This window comes from Macaca nemestrina, unplaced genomic scaffold (genome assembly GCF_043159975.1).
Source record: "Macaca nemestrina isolate mMacNem1 unplaced genomic scaffold, mMacNem.hap1 Scaffold_503, whole genome shotgun sequence".
NCBI classification, from domain to species: Eukaryota; Metazoa; Chordata; class Mammalia; order Primates; family Cercopithecidae; genus Macaca; species Macaca nemestrina.
The window spans coordinates 77,719-96,803 of record NW_027257688.1 but is presented as its reverse complement, the minus strand read 5'-3'; positions in this window follow the sequence as shown (position 1 = coordinate 96,803).

Below are 19,085 nucleotides of genomic sequence, written 5' to 3'. Positions count from 1 at the left end.
GCTCTCCGGAAACCCGCCACCAGAAGCTTCTGTGCCAGTGATTCGTTGCCTCAGAAACTGGGTGACGGCGACGCGCGGGAGTCAGACTTCCGCTGTGATGTCAGTAGGAAACTGGGGAATGACTGTGTGTTTGCTCTCTAGATGGCTGAATCAGGGAACAGTTAGGGAACCCTGAGAGATGCAGGCCTTCAGCTGTGCCCCGCCCTGACAGCAGTGTTTTGGACGCTGGGAAGCGTTTTGCGCAAAGCGTTCTTGGGGTGTTTCCTCAGCCTGGAAAATTGGGCTCTGGAATGCCGTTGGAAATAGGTGTGTTTAATTTGTTTTGAAGTGAATAAAATTCTCAAAAAGATGACGTACTCTCTTTTGACTTTCATTCCGTGTTTCTGTGTAACTGATTTTCCAAGGGCTTGAAAATGTCTTGACTTGTCAGTAATCCAAGTCATTATGTCTCCGAAACAGAGTTGATTGAGGGGACCGCAGGTCTTCGCAGGACCTGTGACTTCTTAAACATCCACAGGGGCAAGAGAACCTCAGCCCCACTCTACCAACACGCACCTAGTCAAATTCCGCCAAGTGAATCTCAGGCACGCTAACACGTGGGGAGCGTTGCTTGCACCACGAGTCCCCATTTGGCTCAACGCGATGCCACGTGTGGGGTTCAAACTGTGACGGCCCCCATGAAGTGGTTTCCGGATGTGCGTATGAACGAGGCACACTTTCATTCGCCAAGTAGAACCCAGTAAAGCTAAAGTAAACTCCCAGATTTGGGATGTACTTCAGAGGTAGAATATTCGTCCCATCTTCTTTCCGGATGCCTGAGCACCGGGCCTTTCCATGCTTCTCCCCCGATCCTAAGAGTAGCTGAGGTCGAGACTCACTGAAAGCTCTAGGTAAAGATATCCCAAAATGGCTGCTCCCTTTCCGCCGCCGTTGAGGGTCGTTACCTTGGTTGTCCAGATCACCTAGAAACTATCAGTATCCAGAATCAACAAGATCAACTCTCTGCTCCTCTGACAGCAGAAGGAGCATGACCAAAATGAACCAAAGAGCGTGGCAGGAAAGGATGTGACCGGAAAGCTCAGAGAACAGCCACAGGGGGATGTAAGCAGGCGTTCCCACCTGATCATGAATAATTAATGAAGCGCAAATCCAGGGGGAATCGAGTTTCAGCAGGTGCAACTCATCCAACGGGAGATCGCCGGAGGGCCAACAAGATTCAGCAACTGAGAGTCGGGTGTAGTGTCAAGTGGGACGCGACTGGTTCCAAAGCTCTAGAAGACCATGGGGTCACTTGGACCACGTGAGAAAATGCCCCCAGTGTGCTGGTTCAGCATTCTGACTCCTGCCTGTCTCTTCCCGCCCAGGGAACGTGGACCCTAACTTGTGCAGGTGCAGATGAGGAAGAGCAGAATGAGGGGACGCGGCACCCAAGTTCCCCGACAAGAGAGTTCCACAGAAAGTCCGCTGGATCTTCGCAAATCCAGAGAAATGGCAACGGGACCCAAGGAAATAGAGCCCCACCGGTGTCAGGCATAATGCCTGGAGCCGCAGGACGAGCTGAAAAAGGAGCCAGGCACCGAAGGACAAAGCGGTGTTGACGTTCTTCATCTGGGTTTCCCAGTGCAGTCCAATTCACGGTGGTTTCCAAGGGCCTCCTGGAGGAGAAAACACGTGAGGGTGTGGTCAGGGTTTTCTGCTGACACACTTACCGTGGGGAAGAAGGAGAAGCTCTGAAGATGGATAACGACCGAGATTGCATGTCAAGGTGTACCTCCTTGATGACACTGAGGCCTACGTTGAAATAGAGTGAATATGGTCCAATTACACTGTGTCTATTTTAGCACCTTGTTTAAAAAAAAAAAAAAAAAAAAGATGTAAAACAAGACAGGGGTACGTGCACCAGTAGTACATACCTGACGGGAAACATCTATTCTTCAAAGCTTGCAGCTGTACAGGTAGGTCTTAGAATGTCTGTCCATAGTGAACATCGTCTTAGAGGGGGCTGGGCAAACAGAGCTTTCCAGGTCATGTAATGGGATTCAGTTGATTAGGTTAGGGTCCGTTTGGCGTCAGGGGTCCAGAGGCAGTATAAAAGGCAGCCTGGAAAGCAAAGGTCCCTCTCTGCCCCTTCCTCCGGCTTCCTGAAGGCTGCACCGCTTCCAGCAGGGCTGCTCCAGCACCTGCCCATCTGAGCGCCAGCGCACCTGTTCATCTGAGCGCCAGCCGAGGAAAGAAAGTAGACCTGTAATTTCAGGTAAGTTTCCCTGAACGACTGTTTGTTTCGCCTAATCCCTGAGGAGTTGGGGGAAAAGAGACAAAGGAGAGTGAAAGAAACAGATCACACTGGGGCTCGCTGATGGGGTAGGATGTGTTCTCCTTATCCGTAATTCTTGGAACAGAAAGCGAGAAAACATTTCCATCTCCGTGCCCGGGATAAGAGCCAGATGGAAATGCAAAAAGAAATGTACTCCAGCACGCTGAATTGGTGGGTAAATGGAAAAAGAACTTTGGAAAAGGGGTGGTTTGCCCTTTAGCCATGCAAGAGATTCATATGCCACTTGTTCAGCGTTTGTTTAGATGAATTCGTATGGCGTGTGCAAAATACCAGAAAAATAAATAAAGAGGGGCTGGAGCTAAAGCCAAAAAGACAGAGCAGGAAAGACCATCACCTGCTAGTGTGGTAGAGAGGGAGATAACTTCTCTCGATGAATTTGTGTTTGGAAGTTGCCTAGTGAAACGGCAAGAGTAGCGATTTGAGTTATGATAGGAAGCATCCCTTATCCCTGACTTCAAGCAGACCTGCCAAGGGGTGACATCGGCCATGCCCTGTAGCTTCGATTCTTTTGTCCCTCAGGGGAGAGAGAATCATTGTGTCTTCTACTGGAGTGAATGGTGAGAGACCTAAGTCCAGTCTCCAGAATCAGTTGTTTGGGTGGGATTGAAATCTCAACTCCAACTCCACATACCTAGGCCGTGGGCCGTGTGGCAGGCCAGGTTTACTCTTGGACCAGGTGGTCACGGCAGAGGAACACACAATATCTGAGGATGCACACACCACATTGTGATCCACAGATTCGACCGACGGGTGGTGAGGTCTCCTCATGACCACACCGTCATGGAATTAGCTGGGGGTTTCTTGTGGGTGTGTGAATATCCAGTGTGCCTAACCATCGCTTTTCGTGTGTTTGTGTGTGATTCAGGTGACCCAACCATCAACCCCGGAAAAAGGCGGCCATAAAACGCCCAGGAGACGAAGATGATGGCACGTCGTGACCCCAAAAGTGGGGCAAACAGACTCGTGAGAGCCCAGACCCTCCAGAAGCAGCAGAGGGCCCCAGTTGGGCCAAGGGCTCCCCCACCCGATGAAGAGGATCCCAGGGTACGTCTAGCCCTGGAATCTTTTGGGTATCGAGCGGGGAGGAGCGGGCGAGTGTCACACGGTCCTCAGAGACTGGGTTGGATTCCAAAGAGTTCTGCCAGCACCACCCGGGTTGCTTTTCCCATCCAAGGTGGGCCTGGCTTGGGACCTCCTCCCCGGCCCGACAGGTCCCTGGAGAGACTCTTGGGAGCAACCTCCCTTTCCACTCAGAATCCTGTGTAGCCAGGTTGGGCTGTGCTGTGGACATCGGGTTCACGATCGTCCCCGCTAGAACCCTGAGTCCTTCCTTTGAGAGTTCCTCCGTCACATGGGCTTTGGGAGGGAACATCGTAACCGAACCCTCCCTCCACTTCAGGGCCCCCATGCCGGTGTCCCCTCTTTGGAATCCTCACTCAGTTCTGAATTCACAGTCCGTCTCAATGTTGACATTGGATCACTGCCTGTGGCTTCAGCTCATTCACTGACATCACTTCCTTTCCACCCACAGATCAAGTGCAAAAACTGCGGGGCCTTTGGGCACACGGCCAGAAGTACCAGGTGCCCCATGAAGTGCTGGAACGGAGCCCTGGTTCCCCAGACCTTTGGGAGAAAGGAAGGGAAGGAAAACCTGAAACCATGGAAGCCCCAGGTTCGAGGGAACCCTGGGCCCTTGAACAAGGAAAAGGGAGAGAAGGAAGAGAGACCGAGGTGAGCAGTGGGAGGGGTTTTCACCATCCTTAGGGTACTGCCACCTAAGGACACGGTGTCTCTGCACCTGCACACCGTGTGCCTTTCCGTCTCCGGGACAGGGAAGGAACGCTGCAGAGAAACAGACCAGAGCTCCGTGTCCTCCTGGGTTCCCCACCCAGGAGCTCCTTTGGCTCTGGGAGATTCAGGGACGGGGGAGAGGCGGGGGCGCTTCGTGCAGGTTCCTCATGACAGGGGCAAAAGCAACGGAATCCAAATGACAGTCCTTACTTGGGAAGCCTAGAGGGCCACCGGCAGGATGGGAAGGTTGGCACATGAGGGAAGGTGCAGAGGCGGAAAGGGCACAAAAGTTCCATTTATGTATCCCAAAACACAGAACGGGACTGGGCCCCAGACAGGGTTCTCCCTGTCTCCTGGGGAGAACCGGGGGGGCAGGGCCTGAACTTTTTCTCTTCTGCAGGCAACAAGACCCGCAGAGGAAGGCTCTCCTCCAGATCTTTTCCGGGACACCTCCGGAGAAGCAGCCGCCAAATCGAAAAGCATCCATGGAATCTTGTGATTATCTGAGGGTGAGTGTCACCCTGGGCCCCTGGTCTTTTTCTCCTCTAGGTCACCCTGGTTGATTTCCTTTCAGGTTCCCGTGTGCGTGAGGGGATCGGGGAACCCCTCTTCCCTGCCTTCTTGGGGTCAGGGACTCCACGATCCTTCCAGGTCCATTTGATTCCAGGTGAAGGCATCTGAAGGTGCCGTATTTGCTGTTGCTTTCTTTCCGTGCAATGATGGCAAGCCTGCCAACAACATCTTCCTAGTGGCCTGAGGAAATTAGTCCCTCAGGGGCCCCAAACATGGAGGAGGCTCACCCCAGGAACATGCATGTTTTCAGAAAAGACGTCCTGGGAACCCTTGAGCCACCAACCTGCCTTCAGAAGGGCATTAGTCCGTCCCACTTCACGGAAGGCTGAGTGGAGGCGCTTTGATCCAGAGAATGCCCAAGACACAGTCTTCAGAAAAATGGTATTCTTAGACCATAGCTCGAGAGTGCATTTTTCATGGGTCTTGTCCCGATCAGCACTCACGTTGAGGATCTGTCCCTACTTCCAAGGACCGCCTGTCCATACCGTATTAAGAATTTCCTGCTGTGTGCACCTCGTCATTGGATGTGGTTGATTTCCATGTTGGCTCCATGCCGAGGAACCTCTAACGTGTGTGGTCTCCTTTCTTTCAGGTTGCAAGCAGGCCAATGCCGGTGCACACAGCCAATAAGAGGCCACGCGTGGACCCTGCCCTCACTGATGGCTCAGCTACCAAAATGTCTGACACGGTATCCATCTTGGCTTCGCTGTCTCCCCTCAGAAAAGCCAGTCCGAGCTCCTCGTCAAGTCTCCGACCGAAGGAACGAGAGACAGGGGCTGTGGCCGACATCCCTCAACCGGGAGTCAGGCAGCAGGTCCCGGAGCCTCTCGTCGTGGTGAAGCCGACACACAGCAGGCCTCAGGGTGGCCGCCGAGAAGTTCCCCAGGCTGCCTCCAAGCCCCACGGCCTGATCCGGGTCATCAGCCCCCAGGCACAAGACAAACGTCCTGCGGTGACCTCACAGCCCTGCCCACCAGCCGACACACACAGCTTGGGCCTCGGCTCCAATCTCAGTTTCAGGCCAGGAGCCAAGAGACCTGCCCAGGCTCCGACTCAGGCTTGCCTGAACTTCCCCAAGAAACCGAGAACGGGTCCCTTCCAGATGCCCGAAAATGCCATCCAGGGAGGTGAGCTGGGGGCCCCGGAGACTCTCCAACCTCCGCCAGCTGCAACCGAACTCAGACCAAGTCCGTCGCCCCAGATGAGCAGGGGGACACCCGCCCAGGTGCCCAGCAGCGACCGGCAGCCTCCGCACAGCAGACCTTACCTGCCTACTGCCCAGGCCTGCACCATGTCCCATCACCCAGCGGCCAGCCACGATGGGGCCCAGCCTCTCAGAATGCTCTTCCGGAGACTGGAAAACGGATGGTGGAGCTCCAGCCTCCTGACAGCTCCCTCGTTTCCCTCTCCTGAGGAGCCGGGAGACTTCCTCTCTCACAGCCCTCACGTCTCAGAGAAGTCTGAGGCTCCCTGTGTTCCTGTCCCGCTGAGTGTCCTCTATGAGGACCTTCAGGTTTCCTCCTCCTCAGAGGACAGCGATTCTGACCTGGAGTGAGACTACAGGTGGCCGGGGCTCCATTGCACCCAGCTCCCGTGACTTGGAGGGGTCTGTGGGACTGAGGAGCACAGAGCAGAGAGCAGACTGTGTGTGGTGACTCCCAAGCTCCCCGGCTGTGGTGCTTCTGTGGATGTTGGAGCCCAGGCCAGGCAGGGACCACATGCAGAGACTCTGCCTCATCGAATTCTGGTGAGGGACATTGTAGTTCGCAGGGCTCTCCGGAAACCCGCCACCAGAAGCTTCTGTGCCAGTGATTCGTTGCCTCAGAAACTGGGTGACGGCGACGCGCGGGAGTCAGACTTCCGCTGTGATGTCAGTAGGAAACTGGGGAATGACTGTGTGTTTGCTCTCTAGATGGCTGAATCAGGGAACAGTTAGGGAACCCTGAGAGATGCAGGCCTTCAGCTGTGCCCCGCCCTGACAGCAGTGTTTTGGACGCTGGGAAGCGTTTTGCGCAAAGCGTTCTTGGGGTGTTTCCTCAGCCTGGAAAATTGGGCTCTGGAATGCCGTTGGAAATAGGTGTGTTTAATTTGTTTTGAAGTGAATAAAATTCTCAAAAAGATGACGTACTCTCTTTTGACTTTCATTCCGTGTTTCTGTGTAACTGATTTTCCAAGGGCTTGAAAATGTCTTGACTTGTCAGTAATCCAAGTCATTATGTCTCCGAAACAGAGTTGATTGAGGGGACCGCAGGTCTTCGCAGGACCTGTGACTTCTTAAACATCCACAGGGGCAAGAGAACCTCAGCCCCACTCTACCAACACGCACCTAGTCAAATTCCGCCAAGTGAATCTCAGGCACGCTAACACGTGGGGAGCGTTGCTTGCACCACGAGTCCCCATTTGGCTCAACGCGATGCCACGTGTGGGGTTCAAACTGTGACGGCCCCCATGAAGTGGTTTCCGGATGTGCGTATGAACGAGGCACACTTTCATTCGCCAAGTAGAACCCAGTAAAGCTAAAGTAAACTCCCAGATTTGGGATGTACTTCAGAGGTAGAATATTCGTCCCATCTTCTTTCCGGATGCCTGAGCACCGGGCCTTTCCATGCTTCTCCCCCGATCCTAAGAGTAGCTGAGGTCGAGACTCACTGAAAGCTCTAGGTAAAGATATCCCAAAATGGCTGCTCCCTTTCCGCCGCCGTTGAGGGTCGTTACCTTGGTTGTCCAGATCACCTAGAAACTATCAGTATCCAGAATCAACAAGATCAACTCTCTGCTCCTCTGACAGCAGAAGGAGCATGACCAAAATGAACCAAAGAGCGTGGCAGGAAAGGATGTGACCGGAAAGCTCAGAGAACAGCCACAGGGGGATGTAAGCAGGCGTTCCCACCTGATCATGAATAATTAATGAAGCGCAAATCCAGGGGGAATCGAGTTTCAGCAGGTGCAACTCATCCAACGGGAGATCGCCGGAGGGCCAACAAGATTCAGCAACTGAGAGTCGGGTGTAGTGTCAAGTGGGACGCGACTGGTTCCAAAGCTCTAGAAGACCATGGGGTCACTTGGACCACGTGAGAAAATGCCCCCAGTGTGCTGGTTCAGCATTCTGACTCCTGCCTGTCTCTTCCCGCCCAGGGAACGTGGACCCTAACTTGTGCAGGTGCAGATGAGGAAGAGCAGAATGAGGGGACGCGGCACCCAAGTTCCCCGACAAGAGAGTTCCACAGAAAGTCCGCTGGATCTTCGCAAATCCAGAGAAATGGCAACGGGACCCAAGGAAATAGAGCCCCACCGGTGTCCTGGAGACTCTTCAGGCATAATGCCTGGAGCCGCAGGACGAGCTGAAAAAGGAGCCAGGCACCGAAGGACAAAGCGGTGTTGACGTTCTTCATCTGGGTTTCCCAGTGCAGTCCAATTCACGGTGGTTTCCAAGGGCCTCCTGGAGGAGAAAACACGTGAGGGTGTGGTCAGGGTTTTCTGCTGACACACTTACCGTGGGGAAGAAGGAGAAGCTCTGAAGATGGATAACGACCGAGATTGCATGTCAAGGTGTACCTCCTTGATGACACTGAGGCCTACGTTGAAATAGAGTGAATATGGTCCAATTACACTGTGTCTATTTTAGCACCTTGTTTAAAAAAAAAAAAAAAAAAAAAGATGTAAAACAAGACAGGGGTACGTGCACCAGTAGTACATACCTGACGGGAAACATCTATTCTTCAAAGCTTGCAGCTGTACAGGTAGGTCTTAGAATGTCTGTCCATAGTGAACATCGTCTTAGAGGGGGCTGGGCAAACAGAGCTTTCCAGGTCATGTAATGGGATTCAGTTGATTAGGTTAGGGTCCGTTTGGCGTCAGGGGTCCAGAGGCAGTATAAAAGGCAGCCTGGAAAGCAAAGGTCCCTCTCTGCCCCTTCCTCCGGCTTCCTGAAGGCTGCACCGCTTCCAGCAGGGCTGCTCCAGCACCTGCCCATCTGAGCGCCAGCGCACCTGTTCATCTGAGCGCCAGCCGAGGAAAGAAAGTAGACCTGTAATTTCAGGTAAGTTTCCCTGAACGACTGTTTGTTTCGCCTAATCCCTGAGGAGTTGGGGGAAAAGAGACAAAGGAGAGTGAAAGAAACAGATCACACTGGGGCTCGCTGATGGGGTAGGATGTGTTCTCCTTATCCGTAATTCTTGGAACAGAAAGCGAGAAAACATTTCCATCTCCGTGCCCGGGATAAGAGCCAGATGGAAATGCAAAAAGAAATGTACTCCAGCACGCTGAATTGGTGGGTAAATGGAAAAAGAACTTTGGAAAAGGGGTGGTTTGCCCTTTAGCCATGCAAGAGATTCATATGCCACTTGTTCAGCGTTTGTTTAGATGAATTCGTATGGCGTGTGCAAAATACCAGAAAAATAAATAAAGAGGGGCTGGAGCTAAAGCCAAAAAGACAGAGCAGGAAAGACCATCACCTGCTAGTGTGGTAGAGAGGGAGATAACTTCTCTCGATGAATTTGTGTTTGGAAGTTGCCTAGTGAAACGGCAAGAGTAGCGATTTGAGTTATGATAGGAAGCATCCCTTATCCCTGACTTCAAGCAGACCTGCCAAGGGGTGACATCGGCCATGCCCTGTAGCTTCGATTCTTTTGTCCCTCAGGGGAGAGAGAATCATTGTGTCTTCTACTGGAGTGAATGGTGAGAGACCTAAGTCCAGTCTCCAGAATCAGTTGTTTGGGTGGGATTGAAATCTCAACTCCAACTCCACATACCTAGGCCGTGGGCCGTGTGGCAGGCCAGGTTTACTCTTGGACCAGGTGGTCACGGCAGAGGAACACACAATATCTGAGGATGCACACACCACATTGTGATCCACAGATTCGACCGACGGGTGGTGAGGTCTCCTCATGACCACACCGTCATGGAATTAGCTGGGGGTTTCTTGTGGGTGTGTGAATATCCAGTGTGCCTAACCATCGCTTTTCGTGTGTTTGTGTGTGATTCAGGTGACCCAACCATCAACCCCGGAAAAAGGCGGCCATAAAACGCCCAGGAGACGAAGATGATGGCACGTCGTGACCCCAAAAGTGGGGCAAACAGACTCGTGAGAGCCCAGACCCTCCAGAAGCAGCAGAGGGCCCCAGTTGGGCCAAGGGCTCCCCCACCCGATGAAGAGGATCCCAGGGTACGTCTAGCCCTGGAATCTTTTGGGTATCGAGCGGGGAGGAGCGGGCGAGTGTCACACGGTCCTCAGAGACTGGGTTGGATTCCAAAGAGTTCTGCCAGCACCACCCGGGTTGCTTTTCCCATCCAAGGTGGGCCTGGCTTGGGACCTCCTCCCCGGCCCGACAGGTCCCTGGAGAGACTCTTGGGAGCAACCTCCCTTTCCACTCAGAATCCTGTGTAGCCAGGTTGGGCTGTGCTGTGGACATCGGGTTCACGATCGTCCCCGCTAGAACCCTGAGTCCTTCCTTTGAGAGTTCCTCCGTCACATGGGCTTTGGGAGGGAACATCGTAACCGAACCCTCCCTCCACTTCAGGGCCCCCATGCCGGTGTCCCCTCTTTGGAATCCTCACTCAGTTCTGAATTCACAGTCCGTCTCAATGTTGACATTGGATCACTGCCTGTGGCTTCAGCTCATTCACTGACATCACTTCCTTTCCACCCACAGATCAAGTGCAAAAACTGCGGGGCCTTTGGGCACACGGCCAGAAGTACCAGGTGCCCCATGAAGTGCTGGAACGGAGCCCTGGTTCCCCAGACCTTTGGGAGAAAGGAAGGGAAGGAAAACCTGAAACCATGGAAGCCCCAGGTTCGAGGGAACCCTGGGCCCTTGAACAAGGAAAAGGGAGAGAAGGAAGAGAGACCGAGGTGAGCAGTGGGAGGGGTTTTCACCATCCTTAGGGTACTGCCACCTAAGGACACGGTGTCTCTGCACCTGCACACCGTGTGCCTTTCCGTCTCCGGGACAGGGAAGGAACGCTGCAGAGAAACAGACCAGAGCTCCGTGTCCTCCTGGGTTCCCCACCCAGGAGCTCCTTTGGCTCTGGGAGATTCAGGGACGGGGGAGAGGCGGGGGCGCTTCGTGCAGGTTCCTCATGACAGGGGCAAAAGCAACGGAATCCAAATGACAGTCCTTACTTGGGAAGCCTAGAGGGCCACCGGCAGGATGGGAAGGTTGGCACATGAGGGAAGGTGCAGAGGCGGAAAGGGCACAAAAGTTCCATTTATGTATCCCAAAACACAGAACGGGACTGGGCCCCAGACAGGGTTCTCCCTGTCTCCTGGGGAGAACCGGGGGGGCAGGGCCTGAACTTTTTCTCTTCTGCAGGCAACAAGACCCGCAGAGGAAGGCTCTCCTCCAGATCTTTTCCGGGACACCTCCGGAGAAGCAGCCGCCAAATCGAAAAGCATCCATGGAATCTTGTGATTATCTGAGGGTGAGTGTCACCCTGGGCCCCTGGTCTTTTTCTCCTCTAGGTCACCCTGGTTGATTTCCTTTCAGGTTCCCGTGTGCGTGAGGGGATCGGGGAACCCCTCTTCCCTGCCTTCTTGGGGTCAGGGACTCCACGATCCTTCCAGGTCCATTTGATTCCAGGTGAAGGCATCTGAAGGTGCCGTATTTGCTGTTGCTTTCTTTCCGTGCAATGATGGCAAGCCTGCCAACAACATCTTCCTAGTGGCCTGAGGAAATTAGTCCCTCAGGGGCCCCAAACATGGAGGAGGCTCACCCCAGGAACATGCATGTTTTCAGAAAAGACGTCCTGGGAACCCTTGAGCCACCAACCTGCCTTCAGAAGGGCATTAGTCCGTCCCACTTCACGGAAGGCTGAGTGGAGGCGCTTTGATCCAGAGAATGCCCAAGACACAGTCTTCAGAAAAATGGTATTCTTAGACCATAGCTCGAGAGTGCATTTTTCATGGGTCTTGTCCCGATCAGCACTCACGTTGAGGATCTGTCCCTACTTCCAAGGACCGCCTGTCCATACCGTATTAAGAATTTCCTGCTGTGTGCACCTCGTCATTGGATGTGGTTGATTTCCATGTTGGCTCCATGCCGAGGAACCTCTAACGTGTGTGGTCTCCTTTCTTTCAGGTTGCAAGCAGGCCAATGCCGGTGCACACAGCCAATAAGAGGCCACGCGTGGACCCTGCCCTCACTGATGGCTCAGCTACCAAAATGTCTGACACGGTATCCATCTTGGCTTCGCTGTCTCCCCTCAGAAAAGCCAGTCCGAGCTCCTCGTCAAGTCTCCGACCGAAGGAACGAGAGACAGGGGCTGTGGCCGACATCCCTCAACCGGGAGTCAGGCAGCAGGTCCCGGAGCCTCTCGTCGTGGTGAAGCCGACACACAGCAGGCCTCAGGGTGGCCGCCGAGAAGTTCCCCAGGCTGCCTCCAAGCCCCACGGCCTGATCCGGGTCATCAGCCCCCAGGCACAAGACAAACGTCCTGCGGTGACCTCACAGCCCTGCCCACCAGCCGACACACACAGCTTGGGCCTCGGCTCCAATCTCAGTTTCAGGCCAGGAGCCAAGAGACCTGCCCAGGCTCCGACTCAGGCTTGCCTGAACTTCCCCAAGAAACCGAGAACGGGTCCCTTCCAGATGCCCGAAAATGCCATCCAGGGAGGTGAGCTGGGGGCCCCGGAGACTCTCCAACCTCCGCCAGCTGCAACCGAACTCAGACCAAGTCCGTCGCCCCAGATGAGCAGGGGGACACCCGCCCAGGTGCCCAGCAGCGACCGGCAGCCTCCGCACAGCAGACCTTACCTGCCTACTGCCCAGGCCTGCACCATGTCCCATCACCCAGCGGCCAGCCACGATGGGGCCCAGCCTCTCAGAATGCTCTTCCGGAGACTGGAAAACGGATGGTGGAGCTCCAGCCTCCTGACAGCTCCCTCGTTTCCCTCTCCTGAGGAGCCGGGAGACTTCCTCTCTCACAGCCCTCACGTCTCAGAGAAGTCTGAGGCTCCCTGTGTTCCTGTCCCGCTGAGTGTCCTCTATGAGGACCTTCAGGTTTCCTCCTCCTTAGAGGACAGCGATTCTGACCTGGAGTGAGACTACAGGTGGCCGGGGCTCCATTGCACCCAGCTCCCGTGACTTGGAGGGGTCTGTGGGACTGAGGAGCACAGAGCAGAGAGCAGACTGTGTGTGGTGACTCCCAAGCTCCCCGGCTGTGGTGCTTCTGTGGATGTTGGAGCCCAGGCCAGGCAGGGACCACATGCAGAGAATCTGCCTCATCGAATTCTGGTGAGGGACATTGTAGTTCGCAGGGCTCTCCGGAAACCCGCCACCAGAAGCTTCTGTGCCAGTGATTCGTTGCCTCAGAAACTGGGTGACGGCGACGCGTGGGAGTCAGACTTCCGCTGTGATGTCAGTAGGAAACTGGGGAATGACTGTGTGTTTGCTCTCTAGATGGCTGAATCAGGGAACAGTTAGGGAACCCTGAGAGATGCAGGCCTTCAGCTGTGCTCCGCCCTGAAAGCAGTGTTTTGGATGATGTGAAGCGTTTTGCGCAAAGCGTTCTTGGGGTGTTTCCTCAGTCTGGAAAATTGGGCTCTGGAATGACGTTGGAAATAGGTGTGTTTAATTTGTTTTGAAGTGAATAAAATTCTCAAAACGATGACGTACTCTCTTTTGACTTTCATTACGTGTTTGTGTGTAACTGATTTTCCAAGGGCTTGAAAATGTCTTGACTTGTCAGTAATCCAAGTCATTATGTCTCCGAAACAGAGTTGATTGAGGGGACCACAGGTCTTCCCAGGACCTGTGACTTCTTAAACATCCACAGGGGCAAGAGAACCTCAGCCCCACTCTACCAACATGCACCTAGTCAAATTCAGCCAAGTGAATCTCAGGCACGCTAACACGTGGGGAGCGTTGCTTGCACCACGAGTCCCCATTTGGCTCACTGCGATGCCACAGGTAGGGGTTTCACACGGATATGTTGCTCCGCAGTCCATTTCACAAAGGTAGAATAAACGTATTGGGTTTCTCTCGGTTTGTTGGATGCAAAAACCTGTAATGTTGTTGTTTTTTGGTGGGAGAATTTCACTCTGGAAAAGAAAATATTCGGAAAATGGAGGTTGTCCTAGATTGTATTTCAAGGTGAGTCTACTTGATGCTAGTGTAGCATATTTTGGCATATAATACATATGGTTATATTATATTTTGTCTATATTACTTCATTTTAAACAACCTTTTTGTGAAAAATGTCAGAGTTAGATATACCAATGTTAAATTTCTGATGACGTGTCCAGAAGCATTGTAAAATGCAGCCTAGAATGCAAAATTCCCAGCCACGTCTTTGTTGAAATCTCTGCAGAGCGACATTGCATCCAGGGGTTTTCAAGGTGCACTCGTGTGGCATGAGCTGGTCTTTGGCTTCCTGCTGAAGTTGGAATCGTGCAGATTGTTTAGGGGTGGTGTCTGCTTGTCCCATCTTTCCAGGTCATCATTAACCTTTCCTCGGCACCCACGTGGACTCAGAACTTACCTAGAGTCACAGGCAGGTCTGGGAAGCTGCCCTTGAGCCTTTGTTCAGTCCATGATGGTTCCATGCCTCTGATCTGCTGGGGCACATTCTGCAGAGGGCTGGGCTGGCATAAGCTGTCCCTGCCCTTCTGAAAATCACGGAGATTCCTGGTACCTGAAGCCACATAGAAATATCTGTGGAGTCTCAGGCAGGACAGGGATGTCATTCACAGGCTCCTGTTCTTCCACTTAATGGCCACAAGAGTGATTCCTAGGTTTCCTAATTAACTTCAAAACAATTTTGGTGACTTTGTTGTGTCAATGACCACTCCCGTTTCTGTGGCATCCAGTTTACCTGTAAGGTTTTTTGGGGATTATGTGGAAACTCGTGCATTTTTCCAGAGCCTCACTTCATCCTGGATGCTCTCAGCATGCACAAGCGGATCCATGCCTTGGTGGCATCTTGGAGCATCGCAGGAGACCCATTAGGTCTAGGAGGCACTAGGAGGTCCATCAGGAATTGGGCGGGCATGTGTCTGCCCATCTGTAGTGTGAACTTCTATTCACCTTCAGAATGCAGATTCTTCCTGAACTAATAAGTTATCTTCATCTTGGTGTAAGTAGCCACAAAAGTATAATTCATATTAACTACATTAATAAAAATAACTGAAAATCAACAATGAAGATAATAACGACAATGTGATTTATTATAATATTGATAGTAATAATAAAACAAAGGCATTAGAGATTAGAGATTCCCTTAAGTGAAGGACAATGTGAAGATATAGGGATACATGAGTTGTTTGGACTCAGAGTCCAATGAGACCTGTTCCTCAAAGGCAAAGACAAGAAGCATAAGGAAAATACAAAGTTCATGGGTGACCACCTTGGCTACCTTGGAACTCATGTGGGAACACTGCAGGCAAAGTGTACCTTGTCTTGGGACTGCCCACCACCCAGCCCCCACTCACCTTCATGAGGTAGGACAGCAGGATAACGGAGAAGGAGTCCATGCAAGGAATGCAAGACTTGTGTCACACCAGATTCAAAGAAGCACTGCTTATGACAGATGTTTATCTCCTAACACTGTGTCACTTCTAACTGCCTGGCTGCATGTCTGCCCTCTGTTCTTCTTAGGTCACAGAAGGGACAGACATTACTGTCCACCCATCTGCATACAGAGCCATTGGAGGACGTTACCCTTGTTGCTTCCTCCTTGGAAAGGGGCAACATACATGGCAGATGCCATTCTCTGTCTCTTTGGAAAACTTTGCCAGCACATTTAAGGTTTTCTTCAGCCACAGAAAGCCACCTGCTTCAAAGTCTCACCCTCCACAAGTGGCAAGCCCACAATAATTAATGGAGGCACGGGTGCATAGGCTTTGCCATTTGATTCCGTTGGGACAAATGGGGAGGTCTTCTTAGCTGAACAGCTCTGTCTGTGCGGCCACTTGACAAAGTCAGGCTGCATTGCCATTAGACTTGTCCCTTTGCACGTAAGGCTTCCCTCCAATCCTTTCCACAGATGTGGATCCTGACATTACTTCCTAATAAACATCCTGCACACTAAACTTCATCTATATCCAGCTCCCTGGGAACCAAACCTGTGACAAAAGTGAAAAGTTTCTAGGGAAAATATGGTTTCCTTATCAGACAGGGATCAAATTCTCTGAGCTAGAAAATAAGGTAAAGTCTGATGCCATCTCATGATTTTTTTTATTAGGACATTACCACTGCCAGCAAGAATTATGTGCATCAATTCATGGGGACAAAAATCATATTGGAGTGGGATGAGGTTGTTGTGAGTTGAGGAGAAATTTTGACGAATGAACTTTACCCGCAACTTGAGTTCAGGAGAAGAGATGAAGATGAAAACAGCTGGAAATAAAAGTTGTCCAAAAACATTTTTCTGGTTTTTCAAAAATCAAATTTCAGGTTGGGAGACACTATGTTTAAATTCTAAAAGGATGTAGCATACTGAGAGGAAATAACTATAGATAAATTGTCCTTTTTGTAAATAATACACTTTATAGTATGACGGGAGACCAAGGGACACAACACAAATTTGGAGTTAAAGAAACTAACAGACATTCTCGATACTCAGCTGTTATGGCAGAGATGCCAGAATGATGGATGTCCATGTAGCAGTACTGTTTATTTGTTTTTGTTTTTGTTTTTTTTTTGTTTTTTGAGACAGAATCTTGATCTGTAACCAGGCTGGGGTGCAATAGTGTGATCTCAGCTCACTGCAATCTCCACCTTCTTGGTTCAAGAAATCCTCCTGCCTCAGCCTCCCAAGTAGCTGGGACTACTTGCGCACCACCACACTCAGCTAATTTTTGTATTTTTAGTAGAGATGTGGTTTCACCATGTTGGCTAGGATGGTCTCAATCTCCTGATCTTGTGATCTGCCCCCCTTGGCCTCCCGAAGCGTTGGGATTAGAGGTATGAGCCACTATGCCCGGCCCATGTAGCAGTACTTTTGAACTTAATGGCTGAAAGCATCCACCTCCAAACTTATGTATTATATTTGCAAAAGAGTACAAACCATGTAATGAATTTTAAAGGGAAGACAAGCCTGTGGGAATTCAACAGCCATGGCAACGTTTTGAACTTCTTTTTATTAAACATGTAGGAAGTAAGTGAAGTTCAAGACCTAACAGAATTGCCAGGAATTATTTGAAGAATTACCAAGATGACTTAGACACTATGAAATCCTTACGATGCCTTCAGGTGGAGTTTCCTCCTGGAGCCAGTGATTTTAAGCCAGAGGCAAATGTCTCTGCAGGCATAAGAATTCGACCCAAATGTACTATTCAATTTTAAATGAGATGACAATAAAATTGTCGACTATATAGTAACAACTTTTTTTTTTTCTTTCAGACAGATTCTTTCTCTGTTGCCTAGGATGGAGTGCAGTGGGGCACTCTTGGCTCACTGCAATCTCTGCCTCCTGGGTTCAAGTGATTTTCCCATCTCATCCTCCTAAGTAGCTGGGATTATAAGCATGTGCCACCATGTCTGACTGATTTTTGTATCAGCAAAATTATTTCTGGGGTGGAGAGTTAGGGATTTTTATTCTCCCACATCCAAAAATATATTCTCCAAATGATCTGTCAATAGAAATAACTGATACCTATATTTGCTAACCTATCTTTTTCTTTCTTTAAATTCAGAACTAGAGTGTGGAAAAGTTATATTAAGAAGGTTCTCTCACTTTTCAACACGAGTGATGGGCTAGGCACTATTCTAGGTGCTACAGATACACATTAACATACCCACAATAGTTTTGCCTTATTACCTCCTACATTCTAATAATGCAACAAAAGAAAAGTATAGACTAGCTTTTTACTTTTTTGAGATGAAGGTTAATTCTGTCACCCAGGATGGAATGCAGAGGCAGGATCTCAGCTCACTGCAACCTCTGCCTCCCGGGTTCAAGCGATTCTCCTGCCTCAGCCTCCTGAGTAGCTGGGATTACAGGCATGTGCCACCATGCCCAGAAAATTTTTGTATTTTTCAGAAAGAATGCTTTCATTATGTTGGCCAGGCTGGTCTCAAACCCCTGGCCTCAAGTGATCCATGCACCTCGACCTTCCAAAGTGCAGGGATTATAAGCATGAGCCATAGTGCCCAGTCAAAGAGAATAGGTTTAAATAGAAAGCATGAAAACAAAAGAAATGTATGCCCATCAATTTTATACTGTATTTAGCCAGGTGCAGAAGATCGACTTGTAGTATTGTAAGGGAATAAGGTCAGTTCACATCTAATTGTTAGGACAAGTCACCAGAAACCAAAAGTTGGAGGAGTTGTATCTTTTGAGGTGGGTTGCATAGGCAAGCAACAAGTTACTATCTCTCCAAAGTCCCAAATTGTTCTATTTCTCCTACTGTGGAAAAATGCATCTTCTACTTGATTTCAGTTTATATAGGAAAATGCTTAATAAAACTAATAGGGGTTCCTTCTAGGGACACAGCTAGACCACACATATACTGAATCTTGATTCTGGAAACACGTCTTGTACAATGTAATTGGATTTTCATGACAACAAAAATGTAACCCTGACACAATATTGGAGAGTCAAAAGGAAAGGACATTTTGGATTGAAATTTTTTGTTTTAAAAATATGTCTTTGAGTTCTATTAACAATAGCTAAAACCTGGGAACAACTCAAACGTCTACGAGAGGAAATCGATAAACAAATTATATGCATATTATAGAGCAATATTGGGCAATAACGGGGGATGATCCACTCTATTAATCAACATCTTGGATCAATATAATCTTTCTCATCCTGAGTAGGGAAAGCTAAACTAAAAAGTGTCCTATAATATAAATAAATGTACACAAAATTCTAGAACAGACAAACCTAATATAAGCTAAAAAAAATTCAGAAAAGCCAGGTGCAGTGGCTCATGCCTGTTACGCCAGCACTTTGTGAGGTGGGTGGATCACATGAGCTCAGGATTTTGAGACCAGCCTGGCCAACATGCTGAAGCTACTCCGTCTTTACCAAAAATACAAAAATTAGCCCAGTGTGGTATTGTGCGCAGGAACAGAAAACCAAATACTACATATTCTCCATTATAAGCGAGAGCTAAACATTGGGTTATACATTGTTTAGCTCTCACTTATATGGAAACAATAGACACTGGAGATTCTTAGAGGGAGGAGGGAGGGTTGGGTACAAGGCCTTAAAAACTGTCTATTGGGTATTATGTTCACTATGTGTGTGATGAGATCATTCATACTCTAAACCTCAGCGTCACACAATACATCCATGGAACAAACCTGCACATGTATCCTCTGTGTATAAAATTAAAATTAAAAAACTAAAATGAACAAACAGATATGAGAAAGAATTTCTCAAAAGAGGAGATACAAATGGACGATATATATATATAAACAATTCTTACCCTCTCTAGTCACCA